This window comes from Lycium barbarum, chromosome 7 (genome assembly GCF_019175385.1).
Source record: "Lycium barbarum isolate Lr01 chromosome 7, ASM1917538v2, whole genome shotgun sequence".
NCBI lineage: Eukaryota > Viridiplantae > Streptophyta > Magnoliopsida > Solanales > Solanaceae > Lycium > Lycium barbarum.
The window spans coordinates 132,305,293-132,323,093 of record NC_083343.1 but is presented as its reverse complement, the minus strand read 5'-3'; positions in this window follow the sequence as shown (position 1 = coordinate 132,323,093).

The following is a 17,801-nucleotide window of genomic DNA, read 5'->3' as shown; positions in this document are numbered from 1 at the left end:
TACCACAGGTGCAGCAGAGAAATGAATCACACCAAGATGTGCAATGGCTGCTGGAGTTATCTGCATATGGAAACCACCAGAAATAGAAGGCAAACTTGTAAAGAGCCAGACACAAGCATTGTGAGGTAATTTGAATAACAAACTATGGTAAGTGAGGTTGCATCAGTGGCAAGAGTACACCACTTCCAATCAAGATGTTAGGAGTTCAAGTCACCAAAGAACTAATAAAACCAAATTAAAAAGTGTACTTAAGTTTCCAAATTCCTGCAAACATGTTGGTGGCTGGGGTCAACACACCCACTTTCCCACTGTTTGTCTATTAGCATTGCTACTATTACAAGCACCTTAATTAGAGAATCTAGCCAACTTTTAATTCCCATTCATGAAAATTGGACCTGTTTGTAAGGTTTTGTCCCCTCCAAATTAATAAAGTAATATTCATCAATTCGTCTTATTTAATTATTACTTTTCCTTTATTCAGAATAGAAACATGACAAACTATCATTCAACAGTGAAATAATACCTTATCTTACTGGAGTAGATATTATTTTTTTAAAGAAAATATTATGAAGATTTATGATCATAAATTGACAAGTTTTATATTGGTTGTTGGTTAACAACAACTCTTCTTCCTTTATTCGGAATTGGGATGGGAATGTGAGTTGGCTCGCGCAGACCGAGTTTGCTATGATAATGATATGAGTTGAGCTTAAATGAAACAATAATGATTCATATAACCGATCCAACTTATTCGGAATTGAGCTAGTCTTTTAAAGAGTATAGGTACATCATTATTGATGTGAAAAAAGTTATATATCCATCTTTCCTAATTATCAGGAATTTTGTTTTAAGTTTAGTAATCCATATATTTTACTATGTAAATTTTCGTTTTTTTTTATGGCTTGATTTAGGAGTCTCAAATTTGGAGGAATTGGTTGCATATTAAAATGTATAAATATTAGGATGTTAATGAGGATTTTTTTTTGCTGAGGTTCATTGTCAATATCATTTTTTGGATTGACTCGGCTTCTATATGGGAAAGGTCGGGTTAATTTGGATGATTTTATTATTATAAAAAAAATCAAAGTTACTCTACTACTTTATTTTTCATAACTTGAATGATTATTTAAATAATTAACTAAATTTGAGTTACAAATATGTACAGTTTTTATGTAAAATGGAAGGTAATTAGATGTACGTAAACGTAAAACGTCAATGATCGAGAGTGCAAATCTATAACTTTGTTCAGTTCCTCAAGGTATCTATCTAAAGTGAAAAAGAAAAAGAAAAAAGAAAAAAAGGTAATCGATTTAAAGTTAAAAAAAAAAAAAGGCAAGGAATCTACTAAAATGTCAACTCTGTGGTACTTGAAATGAACAAATAAGTAAAGAACAAAATAAACTACGTCGTAAATATTTTAGGAAAATAACTATTTGTGATTTGTTGACTTCTACATTGTCATAATCTTAAATTCTTGTATTTGTTAATTTCTTCACTATAGATAATTATTTATCTTTCTTTTTAAAAGGTTGACTGCCGCTGTATAATTCTTTTTTTTTGGAACCTCCAGGAAAACCTGTAAGTTGCTACCTTTCTGTTTGCGCAGTAGGTAACCTGCTCACTGTAAAATAGCTCGCAAATTACACAGAAGATGTAAATCTCAATAGGCCAGTCCAGTACAACGAGCTCTGATTGAAAAGACCGCTGGTGAGGAAAATTGATCCACTGCCACTTTGTAATCAATATGATCAAATTGTAAAAAAGTTAAAAAGAATTCAAAAGGTGTGGCACTGATGCATGAGAATCCAAAGATGGAAACTAAGGGACAACTAGACAATGGGGAGCAATGTTATGTGTTAAGAGCCTGTTTGGATGGGCTTATGCCAATAAACTGCAAACAGCTTATAAGCTAAAAAAAATAAGTTGGGGTAGTCTAACTTATTTTTTTTGCTACCCCAACTTATTTTTTTTTGGCTTATAAGCTGTTTTCAGCTTATAAACTGCTTTAGATAAGATAAGTCAAATGGGCCCAATTATGTTTTGAACTTATTTTAAGCACAAAATGACTTTAAGCTGGCCAGCCAAACACTCAAAAAAGCTGAAAACAGCTTATAAGCAACTTATAAACAACTTATAAGCCAATCCAAACGGGCTCTTAGTCTTTATGTATTGCTATTACTTATATGAGTAGAAAAAGCAACACACTTTTGAGTTCCATTTTTGTCAAATGCAAGAAAAGAGAGGCCAAAATTGGGGATGGGATCATGGAGGTTGGGATAAATGGTCGGAATCCTTCACCATTGATGATATGTTTTTTATTAAGTTTTCCGGATTAAAAAATTTCAGTATAAAGCATTTTATTTCTATAGTGAACAGGGACATATATATATTATTTTATGATATTGGTTCACCAAAATCTTACAACTTTGATTCAAATTTGTATTCACCTTGAAAACTCCATTTAATATGTTCAAATTATAAAGTTAAAACACAGTAACTCCAAATGGTTAAAATCCGAAAATCATATATTTCAAAGTTTTGAATCCACTTCTGATATTAAATCTACTCAACACAAATCTTATATTACTTTGATTGAGTTTCAAATACCGAATACATTCTAACTATTTAGAAGAGTGAGTTCAACTCACTTTTTTGTCATCCGTTTTCAATTTAATAAAAAATAAATTGTGAGCCCCACCCATATATATTAAAAACAACAACTAATATAAAAAAATAATTATGGGCCCCATAATTCTATGGCATATATATATCCGTTCTAATTTTTTTTAAAGTTATGGGCCCCATATATATTAAACAACAACTAATATTAAAAAAATAGTGTAAATTAATAATGTCCAAAAAAAAGTGCACCCCGTATTAAAAAATCAAATAATATTCATTTAATTTCCAAAGTATCTCATTAAGTCAATAATGATGGATTCATTGCCACGTGCGTATTCGTAGCAAACACTAATATAATAAAGTTTTAAATACGGAGCACAAACTACAATATTATATTAATCGTGTTTTGAACATAGTATCCATATTGACAAAATCAAACAATATATATATAAAAAAAGTGAATCCCATATTAAAAAAAAAACAATGTCAAAAAAAAAGTGCACACTTTGTATTCGTAGCAAACACTAATATAATAAAGTTTTAGATACGGAGCACAAATTACAATGTTATATCAATTATGTTTTGAACATAATATATATATATATATATATATATATATATATATATATATATATATATATATATATATATATATATATATATATATTATATGCATAAAAATAGTGCAAACTAATAATATCCAAAAGGGTGGGCCCCATACTAAACAACACCAAGCAATATAAAAAATAAAAAAAACAAAAAAAAACTATATAAAGGATGGGTTTAGACCCATGCTTCGTCGTCCGTTGTCCCTTAAAAAAAAGGGGTGGGCCCCATACTAAATAACACCGAGCAATAAAAAAAAAAAAAAGGTGGAACTCGCCATCTCCAAACTCATGGGAAAAAAAGTGGACCCTATATTATCAAAATCAAGCAATATCAAAAAACAAAAGTGAACATATTAAAAAAAATATAATGTTAAAAACAAAAAGTGATGGCTTTGTATTCGTAGCAAACACTAATATAATAAAGTTTTAGATACAGAGCACAAACTACAATGTTATATTAATCGTGTTTTGAACATAGTATATGTAGATATATTATATGCATAAAAATAATACAAACTAATAATGTCAAAAAAAAAGGTGCACCCCATAAAGGGTGGACCTCATACTAAACAACATCAAGCAATATAAAAAAAATAAAAAATAAAAAGTGGAACCCACCATCTCCAAACTCACTGTAAAAAAAAAAGTGGACCCCATATTAACAAAATCAAGCAATATCAAAAAAAAAAAAAAAAAAAAAGTGAACCCCATATTAAAAAAAAATGTAAAAAAAAAAGTGCAGACTTTGTATTCGTAGTAAACACTAATATACTAAAGTTTTAGATACGGAGTACAAACTACAATGTTATATTAATAGTGTTTTGAACATAGTGTGTGTGTGTGTGTGTATATATATATATATATATATATATATATATATATATATATATATATGTGTGTGTATGCATAAAAATAGTGCAAATTAATTATGTCCAAAAAAAAAAAAGTGCACTCCATATCAAAAAATCAAACAATATTCATGTAATTTTCAAAGTATCTCATTAAATCAATAATGATGGATTCATTGCCACGTGCGTATCAATCCATTAATGGGAGCAAATCAAATTGCTTTTCTTCCAAAAAATAAGTAGTCAAACCATACAGTTTTTTTTTTTTTTTATTAGCCTGAGATCTAATCTAGATATTAAACTGTTGTATTTACTATTCCGCCATGTCATTTATTTGTTATGTTCACTAAAATAAATATACTTAAAATATTTATATTTTAAAATAAGATAGAATTTAATTACTTTTTATTTTTATTCTTACTCTAATAAATGTGAAAAGAGATTAATGTTGTACAAAAAAATATATCAAATGGAGAACAAATAATGAATAAGGTGAACAAGTCAAATTATAATTCTAAACGACGTTTCCTTAAAAAACCATGCAAAAGACAACATGACAAGCAAAATAAGCTAAACCGAGAATATTTACCAAAATTAAAAAATAGTATTTCTTCATTTAAATAGAAAATCAATTTCTACTTTGTTTCGTTTTAAACATGTAAATTAATTTACTAATTTGAATTTGAATTATCCAAATCAAAATTTGATAAAAAATAATAAGTATTTTATACCTTTAAATTAATCGAATTAAAATTGAAAGTATCAATTGATGCTTAAATATTGCTATTGTTTTATCTCAAAGAGAGGAAAATAGTTTCCTTTTAAACAAATCTTCTCTTTTAAAAAATATTAATAAATTTGCCGATTTTGTATTCGTAGCAAACATTAATATAATAAAATTTTAGATACGGAGCACAACTATAATGTTATATTAATTGTGTTACGAACATAATATATATATATATAATCACTATTCAAAAACAATTACATATACATAGATGCACTATAATCTAAAGTGTTGGGCCCGTGCGCAGCACGGGCATAGGCCGTCTAGTAAAGTAAAAGGTGGGAGTGTGGTGGTGGGGTGAGATAAAATTTAAGAGTATGAAGTTATGTTTTATGTTTTTAATTAAGGGGTTGAGTGCATTCAATTAGTCCAAGTATCTAATTCATTAACCACATAATTTTCAGATAAGCTTTTATCCTAAATTCCTTAACTTCATTTGTTAGAAACCACTGGAAGGACACGTAACAATATGATTATCCCATCCTTGCAAATGGCTACACGTTATCAGCACCCAAGTTTCATTTTTATTTAATTGACTAGACGGCTTATGCCCGTGCTGCGCACGGGTCCAACACTTTAGATTATAATGCATCTATGTGTATGTAGTTGTCTTTGAATAGTGATTATATATATATAGTGTATATGTTATGTTTAAAACATGATTAATATAACATTATAGTTTGTGCTCCGTATATAAAATTTTATTATATTAATGTTTGCTACGAGTACACAATCGACAAATTTATTAATATTTTTTAAAAGAGAAGACTTGTTGTAGAAATTAATTTTCTATCTAAACGAAGAAATACTATTTTTTAATTGTTGGTAAATATCCTCGGTTTAGCTCATTTTACTTGTCATGTTGTCTTTTGCATTAAATTCTATCTTATTTTAAAATATAAATATTTTAAGTATATTTAGTGAACATAATAACTTGATTTTGTCAATATGGGATACTATGTTCAAAACACGATTAATATAACATTGTAGTTTGTGCTCCGTATTTAAAACTTTATTATATTAGGGTTTGCTACGAATACGCATGGTGTTTAGTATGTGGCCCACATCTTTTTTTAACATTGTTTGTTTTTTAAATATGAGATTCACTTTTTTTTTTCAATATTGCTTGATTTTGTTAATATGGGTTCCACTTTTTTTTTCCCCGTGAGTTTGAATGTGGTGGGTTTCACTTTTTTTTTTTAATAATGGATGGTGTTTAATATGGGGCCCACAATGTGGGATTCATTTTTATATTTTTTATATATTGCTTGATTTTGTCAATGTGGGATATTATGTTCAAAACACGATTAATATAACATTGTAATTTGTGCTTTGTATTTAAAACTTTATTATATTAGTGTTAGTACGATTACGCACGGTGTTTAATATGGGGCCCATAATTTCTTTTTTTTAATATTGCTTGATTTTGTTAATATGGAGTTCACTTTTTTTTTCCCGTGAGTTTGGATGTGGTGGGTTCCACTTTTTTTTTTTTAATACTGGATGATGTTTAATATGGGACCCACATTTTTTTTTAATATTAGTTGTTGTTTAATATATATAGGGCCCACAATTATTTTTTACAATGTTTTTTAATGAGCCTGTTTAATATGGGGCCCAATTTTTTTTTATTTTTTTTTATATATACTATGTTCAAAACACGATTGATATAACATTGTCATTTGTGCTCCGTATCTAAAACTTTATTATATTAGTGTTTGCTAAGAATACAAAGTCTGCACTTTTTTTTTTGACATTGTTTATTTTTTTAATATGAGATTCATTTTTTTTTTATATATTGCTTGATTTTGTCAATATGGGATACTATGTTCAAAATACGATTAATATAACACTATAGTTTGTGCTCCATATTTAAGACTTTATTATATTAGTGTTTGCTACGAATACGCACGGTATTTAATATGGGGCCCACAATTTTTTTTAACATTGTTTGTGTTTTAATATGGGATTCACTTTTTTTTTTTTTAATATTACTTGATTTTGTTAATATGGGGTTCACTTTTCTTTTCCCTTGAGTTTGGATGTGGTGGGTTCCACCTTTTTTTTTTAATACTGGATGCTGTTTAATATGCGGCCCACATTTTTTTAAATATTAGTTGTTGTTTAATATATATGGGGCCCACAATTTTTTTTTTTACAATTTTTTTTTATGAGCCTGTTTAATATGGGGCCCAATTTTTTTTTGTTATATGTACTATGTTCAAAACACGATTGATATAACATTGTAATTTGTGCTCCGTATCTAAAACTTTATTAAATTAGTGTTTGCTACGAATACGCATGGTGTTTAATACGGGGCCCACTTTTTTTTAACATTGTTTAAATATGGGATTCACTTTTTTTTTATAATACTGGTTTGTATTTAATATGGGGCCCACAATTTTTTAACAATATTAGTTGTTGTTTAATATATATGGGATCCACAATTTTTTTTTTTAGGGCCTGTTTAATATAGGGCCTATTTTTTTTTTAATGGGGCCCATCAACGGACGATGAAGAGGGACGACCAAACTCCCTCTTCTAAGTAGTAACTAGATGGCTTATACCCGTGCTGCGCACGGGCCCAACACTTCGTATTATAGGTTTAACTCAATTTACTTGTCATGTTATCTTTTGCATGGTTTTTTAAGGAAACGTGAATTAGAATTATAATTTGACTAATTTACCTTATTCATTATTTGATCTCCATTTGATATTAATCTCTTTTCAAATTTATTAGAGTAAGGAAAAAATGAAAAAGTAATTAAATTCTATCTTATTTTAATATATAAGTATTTTAAGTATGTTGTTGTACAATAATTTCATTTGCTCTCACTAATGAGTTGATACGCATGTGGCAATGAGTTCATCATTATTGATTTAATTGTTTGATTTTCTGAGCACTTTTTTTTAACATTGTTTGTTTTTTTAATATGAGATTCATTTTTTTTATTAATATTGCTTGATTTTGTTAATATGGGGTCCACTTTTTTTTCCCGTGAGTTTGGATGTGGTGGGTTTCACTTTTTTTTTTTAATACTGGTTGGTGTTTAATATGAGGCCATGAAGAACTTCTATTTTTTAATTTTTAGTAAATATTTTTTGTTTAACTCATTTTTTTTGTCATGTTGTTTTTTACATGGTTTTTTTAAGGAAACGTCAATTAGAATTATAATTTCACTAATTTAGCTTATTAATTATTTGATCTCCATTTAATATTATTTTTTCTTTTATGACATTAATCTTTTTTCACATTTATTAGAGTAAGAAAAAAATGAAAAATATTTAAATTCTATCTTATTTTAATATATAAGTATTTTAAGTATGTTGCTGTACAATAATTTCATTTGCTCCCACTAATGGGTTGATACGCATGTGGCAATGAGTCTATCATTATTGATTTAATTGTTTGATTTTCTAAGCATTTATTTTTTAAAATTGTTTGTTTCATTAATATGGGATTCACTTTTTTTTAAATATTGCTTGATTCTGTTAATATGGCGTCCACTTTTTTTTCCTGTGAGTTTGGACGTGGTGGGTTCCACTTTTTTTTTTTTTTTTTTTTTTTTTTTTTTTTTTTACTGGTTGGTGTTTAATATGGGCCTACAATTTTTTTTTAACATTATTTATTTTTTTAATATGGGATTCATTTTTTTTTTAATATTGCTTGATTTTGTTAATATGTGATCCACTTTTTTTTCCCGTGAGTTTTGGATGTGGTGCGTTCCACATTTTTTTTTTAATACTGATTAGTGTTTAATATGGGGCCCATAATTTTAAAAAAAAATATTGGTTGTTGTTTAACATATATGGGGTCCACAATTTTATTTTTAGATGTGGTGGGTTTCACTTTTTTTCTTCTTGTTTTTTTTAATACTGATTAGTGTTTAATATGGGCCCACAATTTGTTTTAACATTGTTTGTTTTTTTAATATGGGATTCACTTTTTTTTTTAAAATATTGTTTGATTTTATTAATATGGGGTCCACTTTTTTTATATATTTTTTTAATATTCAAAACACGATTAATATAACATTGTAGTTTGTGCTCCGTATCTAATACTTTATTATATTAGTGTTTGCTACGAATACAAAGTCTGCAAGTTTTTTTTTTACATTGTTTTTTTTTTAATATGGGATTCACTTTTTTTTTTTATATTGATTGATTTTTTTAATATGGGGTTCACTTTTTTTTTTCTCCGTGAATTTGGAGATGGTGGGTTCCACTTTTTTTACTTTTTTTTTTTTTAATATTGGTTGGTTTGTGTTTAATATGTGAGCCCACAATTTTTTTTGGTCCCACAAACGGACGACGAAAAAGTGCACCAACTGGTGCTTCTATATAGTAGTATGGTTTGTGTTTATATGCGGACCAGACTTTTTTTTTTTTTTTTTTTTAATATTGGTTGGTTTGGCGCACAATATAATACTTTATTATATTAGTGTTTGCTACGAATACAAAGTCTGCACGTTTTTTTTTTTGACATTTTTTTTTTTAATTTAGGATTCACTTTTTTTTTTTATATTTCTTGATTTTGTTAATATGGGGTTCACTTTTTTTTTCTCCGTGAATTTGGAGATGGTGGGTTCTATTTTTTTTTTAATATTGGTTGGTTTGTGTTTAATATGTGACCCACAATTTTTTTTTTGGGCCCACAAACGAACGGCGAAAAAGTGCACCAACTGGTGCTTCTATATAGTAGTATGGTTTGTGTTTAATATGGGGACCACACTTTTTTTTTTAATATTGGTTGGTTTGACCCACAATATTTTTTTTTAAATATTAGTTGTTGTTTAATATATATAGAATCCACAATTTTTTTTTAGGGCCTGTTTAATATGGGGTCAATTTTTTTTTTATGGGGCCCATCAACAGACGACGAAGAAGGACCCCTACTCGTGCTTCTATATAGTAGTAACAATAACAATAAGTAAAGTAATTTAGGCATCGTCCAACAATAATGATTTTTTTTATTATTATAAAAATTAATAGAACAATTATTTGGTTTCTTCCTTCTTCTCTTTTTCTTTTTTTTTTGCTTAGTACTACGTCATTCCAAATATTGAAAATTTCGATACAGGGTCCCATCCTCCTTTTTTTTAACAAATAATAGCAGAACACATGTTCGTTTATCGTTCAAATAAAATATTGGATGTATAATTGTCCATTATTATAAAAGATCATAGATAGAAAATAAATCAAATTGATACCACCTAACTATCGACCTGTAGGTCATTACTATTTTAAAAGAATTAAGAAAATACTGTTCTACAGAAATAATTGAACCTAAGATTTTTGAGAACTTTTTGAAGTTATTACTTCAACCTTGTAATTCAAGTTTAGTCATATGAATTGTGTGGTAATAAACCTCCGCTGATATTAAGAAACGAAAATACCAAAATGGTGAAGAAGTTTTAACACCAGATATTAACAACCAAAGAATGTGGCGGGATAGATATATTATGAATGGGATCCTTGCAAAAACTCTTGGTACACGTCCTACTTTAATGTGTACTACATGAGTCGAATCTAATATTAACCAGACCAATAAGTATTGAATACCAAATGCTTTGTAGGAATATTTAAAGAAATAGCCGAGCGAATTCATTGTTTATATTTCCTAGTGTCTGTCTATATATATATATATATATATTATACACCTGCCGGTTATTTTTAATTTAAGCCGTTAGATGGGCGAGGTTAATTCTTCCATAATAAAGAAATCAAAGAATGAAAAGACAAATGTTTAAAAATCATGATGGGACTTAAGATTACTTTGTTAGTTACAAAATCAACTCACCTTTTGATCAAATGCAAAAAAAAAAAAAAAAAAAAAAAGAAGAAGAAGAAGAAGAAGAGAGACATCATTAAGGGGGTTTGGACGGGGGTGCAGTGAGAGTTGAGAGACAAAAATTCACATGAAGTGATTGCTTAATTAAGGGACAGGGTGGCATAGGATATCCCTATATCTCATGCCTTAACATCATTTACAGATAAGGTTCTATGACTATCCTTGTGTCCATCAGAAAATTCACAAGAAAACATAAACAAATGTTTATATAAAGAGAAAACAAATGTGAGTTGCAATGGAAAAAAACTTGTTAGGGAACGCTTTCCCCTTAAAATGGCTCTTACGCTGAGCGAATCCGGATAATCGGGCCCCCAATGCGGATACCGGATACCGCCACACCGGATGAAAAATAAAAAAAAAGTGAGTTGCAATAGACTACAACTTTTTTTTTTTTTTTTTATAGGGGAAAAAACTTATATGTACAACCCACGCATCTAGTCTGCAGTTGATGTAACCTATTGTATCATCGGTGTATAGATAATGTATATGTACTGTATAGTTATACGGTCCACGCATCTAGTTTACAGCTGATGTAGCCCACTATATCATCAGTGTATAGATAATATATATGTGTTCATATATTTTATGTGTTCAACTGATTTAAATTTTATGTGTTCAATCTATAGATTTTTAGCATTGAACCCATTATATTTTAAAGTTAGGGGTTCATATCTACTATTTATTGCAATTTTAATAATTTTTTACACATAAATTTAGGCTCCGCGTCTAAAGTTTGGAGTTCAGTTGAACCCCAACCTTATAGGCTACATACGCCTCTGTCTATTTATATATATATATATATATATATATATATATATATATGTATGTATAACTATACGTAAGTTGCTCATCTTCTTTTGTAACTTTTGCATCTGCTTGATAGTCGATGTAGCCCACAACGAAAGTAGGCTTCAAATGACCACACGGAAGATAAACAATGCACCGTGTGCCCGGAGATGAACATAGCTTCACAAATTTGAGAAGGAAGAAACTTGTGAGTCCGGAGCCTAAAGGGTATAAAAATACACGGTTTTTACCAAAACGGAACGTTTAAAATTTATTATACCAAAAGGGGTATATCGTGAGCTGATCCACGATATACCCCAATTTTTTTTTTTTTAAATTGTCAGACAAACGAAAATAAAATAAAATTATTTACAAGTATAACGTGGATTGATCCACGTTATACAATTTAAATTGTATAACGTGGATCTGATCCACGTTATACAATTTATATTGTATAACGTGGATCAGTCCACGTTATACTTGTAAATAAATTTTCCAATTTTTTTTCCCGTTTTCCAAATACTCACTCTATAAGACGTTGCCTAGATTTAAATCATATTCGGTTATGTTTTTAATAAAAAAATTTATTGATTTTTTAAATTTTTAAAGCATGATTAACTCAAATAAATATTTTAACACATGCAAAATATTAAATGTGTTATATATGCGAACAGAAATAAAAAATTAAATATAAGTTAAATAAACATCACATATTAACTGAATGATAAATGTTAAATTACATACTAACTATTAAACTGCACAAGACATGTTATATATTCTTGAAAGAGTACATAAAGAAACAACAATTGTACAAGTTAAGAAAAAACATAAAAACCAACAAGCAACAACAACTACTGATTTCTATCGTGGCAGCGATTCTTGTTATGACCTGTTTGCTTGCACGTACTACACTTTCTAGCCATGCGAGCAGGAGCTATATCCATTTCATTCCTCCTTCTAGTTGTACTCCGCGCTCCTGAAGTTCGCTCGTATTCAGTGTTTGCAATTAAACTGAAGGGAGAAGGTGGCCAATATGCCTCATCACCCAACGGTGAAAAATTTCCACTCTACGTTTGCTTATAAAACCTGCAACTGTAGTACTTGCTAACATAGGTCTTTTGTTGAATTCCGCGAATATCACAAAATTTAATTGCATGTGAACATGGCATATGGTAGTTTCTCCACTTTCCACACGAACATTTTTTCCCTTCGGCAGAGACTTTATGTATATTTCCGCCCTTACCTTCGTGTGCAAATGTTAGAATCTCAAAGACCCCTTCAGTTGCATTGTATTGCTGCATGTCAGTATGCTTTAGGGACCTCTCCCAGTATTCATCAAACTTTTTTTCAACAGCGTGCGGCCAAAACTTTTTATCAGCAATCAACAAATCAGCAAGGGTGCTTCTCTCAACAAACCGATCAACAAGATTTTTAAACATATAACTGACCATGGCAGTAACTGGCAATCCACGAGCTTTCTTCAATAAACCGTTGTAAGATTCGGAGACATTCGTTGTCATAGCCCCCCACCTATGACCGTTGTCCTTATGCAATGTCCATTTTTCCTCCGGAAGAGCTTTTAACCACAAATACGCTGGAGATGACATTGTTTTTTATTTGTTCCATCCTCATTTTATACTTCTTCTTCTGGTGCTCTGTAGCCGCCAACCACATTAGCTTCTCAAGGTCACTACTGAGGAACTTTTTATTGAAGTTGCTTTTCAAATGCCGAACGCAAAACCTATGGTGTGTGGATGGTGGTTGTAACCAATCATGTGTTTGGACACATTGCAAGATTCCTTGATGACGGTCAGAAATAAGTCCAATTCCTTGTCTCTCACGAACAATATGTCTCCACAACAACACAAGGAACCACGTCCAGGACTCAAAGCTCTCACGTGCAACAATAGCATATGCAAGTGGAAAAATGTTATTGTTTGCATCAATTCCAACAGCAATTAGCAGTTTCATCTCATACTTACCGTACAGATGAGTACCGTCTATTGAGATGACAGGCCTGCAACTTTTGAATCCATCGATGCTTGGTTTATAAGCCCAGAACAGAAACTTGAAGATGTGTTCACCTTGCATTGTAGTTGATTGGTGCTCCCACTCAACAACGGTCCCCGGATTGAAATATTTTAAGGCAGCCATGTATCGGGGCAATGTCTTGAAAGAGGTTTCAAAATCACCAAATACCATGTTAATAGCTTTCTTACGCCCCTTTTGTGCTTTTCTATAACTAGGAGTAAACAAATGCAATCCTTTTATTTTTTGCTGAACTGGCTTAATACTGATGTATGGATCGACCATAATATATGGTATCAACGTAGTAGCAATTAGGTGACTGTTCAAATTGGAATGATCCTTTCTGTAATCATCCGTCAGACAACTGTGGTGGAGATCCGCTTTGCCTGCCTTCCACATACCACTTGAAATTTCTCAAAAAGGGATCATCCACTCACACCCCAACATATGACGCTTGCAAATAACCCTCCAAAATTTACCTTTGGACTGACTCTTTCTTTTCTTTGAGACAATATAGTCTCACTGCGCCTTTCATTTCCTGCTTGTTCTGAAATAACATACCTAATTGCATAGTACAAGAAAAATAACATACCTAATTGCATAGTACAAGAAAAATTTGCAACAATATGAATTGCAAAACGTTGGTCAGCCAACGATTTGCAATTCATATTTTAAAACGTTGGCCAACAAAATTACACTCCAACGTTTTCCAATTCAATTTTGTTGCAAACTTTACACACATTAAATATGCAGAAACGAGGTGAACCAGAATTGAATAAAAACAGACAGAAATTGGCAAATAAAAACAGTAACTTTTCCATCTAAAATTGAATTCAATAAAATTTACATACTAATACTTCAACATGAAGTTACCCACTATACAATAAAAATTTAATTTTTACAGTGTCCCTTCCCCCCCCCCCCACCGAGTTTGACGACGCTCTCGTTTTGATCTACGTTGGTGAACCTCCTCTTGTATCACACCTGTATCCTGTAAATGCCATAAAAAAATTGATTGTCTACGTAAAATCGGGCAGCATCTCCCCTGTAACAAGGAGTTCCTCCAATACCATATACCAACACAAACAACCAAAGCAACCAAGACAAAACACCACATAACAACCACAAGTCTCAAAAAAATTTGAATTAAAAGCTAACCTGTGGCTCTAAAGTCTGTACATCCGGCACAGGAATGTGTGAGGATCCAACATCAAATGCCATGGGAGACTATGCAAAATAAATAATATAGACACATAAGGTAGCCATTACTTTAAACAAGATACAAGCTATTTGAGTGGTTAGAATACTCACATCGGTAAAACTCAGTCTCCTCCCAATTGAAGAGCTCTGTCCAGTGAATGCAGGTAAAGGCCCGTCAGTCATCCCATAAGAGCTGCTTGTCTGACCACCAAACTGTTGGGCCATAACTGCCAGGCTAATAGGCCCAGACGATGCGAATGCCTGAAAGGCCCCTCACTTCTGATTACCGCTAGTGATTGAACCTCGGGAGCAGACGTCGATGAGCTGGACATAAAATATATTATTGGGTGATATGCATCATCATCTGCATGCATCGTTGAGCTGGGCATATCTTGATCAAAACGAACCTCTTCCTCATCAACCAACTGGTGATCCACGGGAGCTCGACCCCGTCTGTTACCTGATTGGCGTTCTCTACCACGCGCCGCAGGTCTTGGTACATTAGGACGTTGATGACGAGGCACTTGCATAGTAGGCGGCTCAACATACTCTGCCGGTGGTGTATAATATGGAGCGAAACTCAACATCGTCCCTAGAGAGGCAGCAGCCATGGACTCTGTATTAATGTGGCTAAACATCTCTGCTATTTCCTTCACTTCATTAGACTTGATTGGATCTTGGATAGTCTGCTGAGCCAACCTGTATGATTCTTGATGTCCTAAAGCCTAAAAAAAAAAATTGAGATTTGATAGTGGTCTAAGACACATATAAAGACATCAAACATCTAATGGAATGTAATGTACGTACCAGTGCCTCATGCCTGCCTGCCATGTGTTGGTATCCTCTATCCACTTTATGCGCAGGATTTCCTATGAAAGTGCGCGAGTGACGATACCAACAAAAATACTCTGATAGTGACTCTGGATCTTGAGTTTCATACTCGGCCGAAATTAAACTATCTCGACGATTTCCCCACAAAAAGTCTGTTTCTGTAAAATATTGTTGATCCTCCACTTTTATAGCATACCGCTTGTCACGTTTGTAATGAAAAGGATCAATCTCTGCACAAGGACCCGGAATATGTTGCTTCCTACCAAACTGTCTGAGAACACGGTCTACCATGTGCCACTCTCGATAGATCCCACAAATAAGGGGAACCTTCGCCATCCAAATATCTCGGCCACGCAGACACCACTCAGGGAGTCTATTGATGATGGCCTCTGAATAAGGCTGCCACACAAACTACGATAGAAAGAACATAAATTACACATAAGCGTAACTATTCTATCAAAACACCATTAACAACCATAATTATGATAAAATACCTGGTCATCTATTAGGTTGTCCAATACATCCCTACATATGGGTAAACCATCACGTGCCTCATTTTCGTGGGATTTATGATGAGTCCAACTTCGTGCAAGAGTCGTGTGTGGCGGAAGAGCCCTGCATGGTGGCTGCATCGGTATAATGCGCTCCCAAGCCCAAACCTATATTAAAAAATAAAAATAAATACATAAAAACCTTATAACTATCAAATAGGACAACCAAATAAAATTATATAATTTTAAAGGTCACGTACCTGCAATAAGGAAATGAATCCACACACATCCTTGGCTTTCCTCAACGAAGCACGGCATAAACAAGTATACAAATATGACAATGCAGCCGCTCCCCAAGCTTGTTCATTCATTGCTCTAAGGTCACGCATGTCAAGCAAATAATCTAAATTAAGTAAGTCACCGGACTTATCTGGAAATATCGTGCCGCCACAAAGCCATAGCAAGTACAACCTAACCCGCTGTTGCACATCAATTTCTGGGGTCTGATCTGTAATATCATCTAAGCCTCTAATATATTTAATTAATTTATGTACTTCTAACCTACTAACACCATTAAAAAAATCCAGACCGGGTGCCCAACCAGTAAACTCATGGATCAATTGTTGCCACCCACCAATATCTATATATCTAGCATTAAGATTATTCAAGGGATAACCATCAACAACCAAGCCAAACATGACCTCGATATCTTGTAATGTGATGGTCGCCTCACCTGTACGCAGATGAAAGGTGTGCGTCTCAGGACGCCATCTCTCTATAAATGCAGTGATGACTGCCCAATCATATGATACACATCCTACCTCTATTACTCCCCTAAATCCACACAGGCCAAAGTAGTCAAGGATGCGAGGATGAAAAGGATGACGCCTCACATGCTTCCAAAATTCAGTATCCGCGCGGCGAGGAAACAGGCATCCGGTCGGTCCTCTCAAGGAACCATCCCACACAGCCTCTGATCGATGCTTCTCCTGGAGTGTTAACACATCGTACACTTCTGGCCCCGGATGTACGCATACCCGTGGAAACTCCATACCTTATATATAAAAAAAAAAATGAAGTCCAGATCAAGTTATTTGGAGTAACTCACTATTAAAAAAAATATATTATATAAAAATCCATAACAAAATATATTGTATAACAATCCATAACAAAATATATTGTATAACAATCCATAACAAAATATATTGTATAAAAATCCAAAACAAAATATATTGAAGAAATTACAGGTTCTGCAGTCGTAAATTACTATGGTAATGCATAAATACATCAAACAAAGCAACATTCACAAAAAGGGAGGAAAAAAAATTCGATTCTTTATGACACATTTCACAATTCTTTTTTCCTGTACCGAAAATGTCATCATCGGTCTATTATTGGCAATATCCACAGTTCCACAATGTTTTAAGATAGTGATCTATACTTGTAAAACGTGGATTGATCCACGTTATACAATATATTTTGTATAACGTGGATCAGTCCACGTTTTACAAACATCCACAAAACTAACAAAAATATCAGCAACATAACAATCCCTAACAAAATATATTATTTAGTTATTCAGATCTTTTATATAACAATCCACAAAAATAACAGCAACATAACAACAAATTTTTTCAAAAGTGCTACTAAACAAATCGGACCTTTTATATAATAATGCTTCTAACAATCATAGTTTAAGTTCAAATTAAAATAACACAAATAACACAAACGTATTAAATAACACAAATA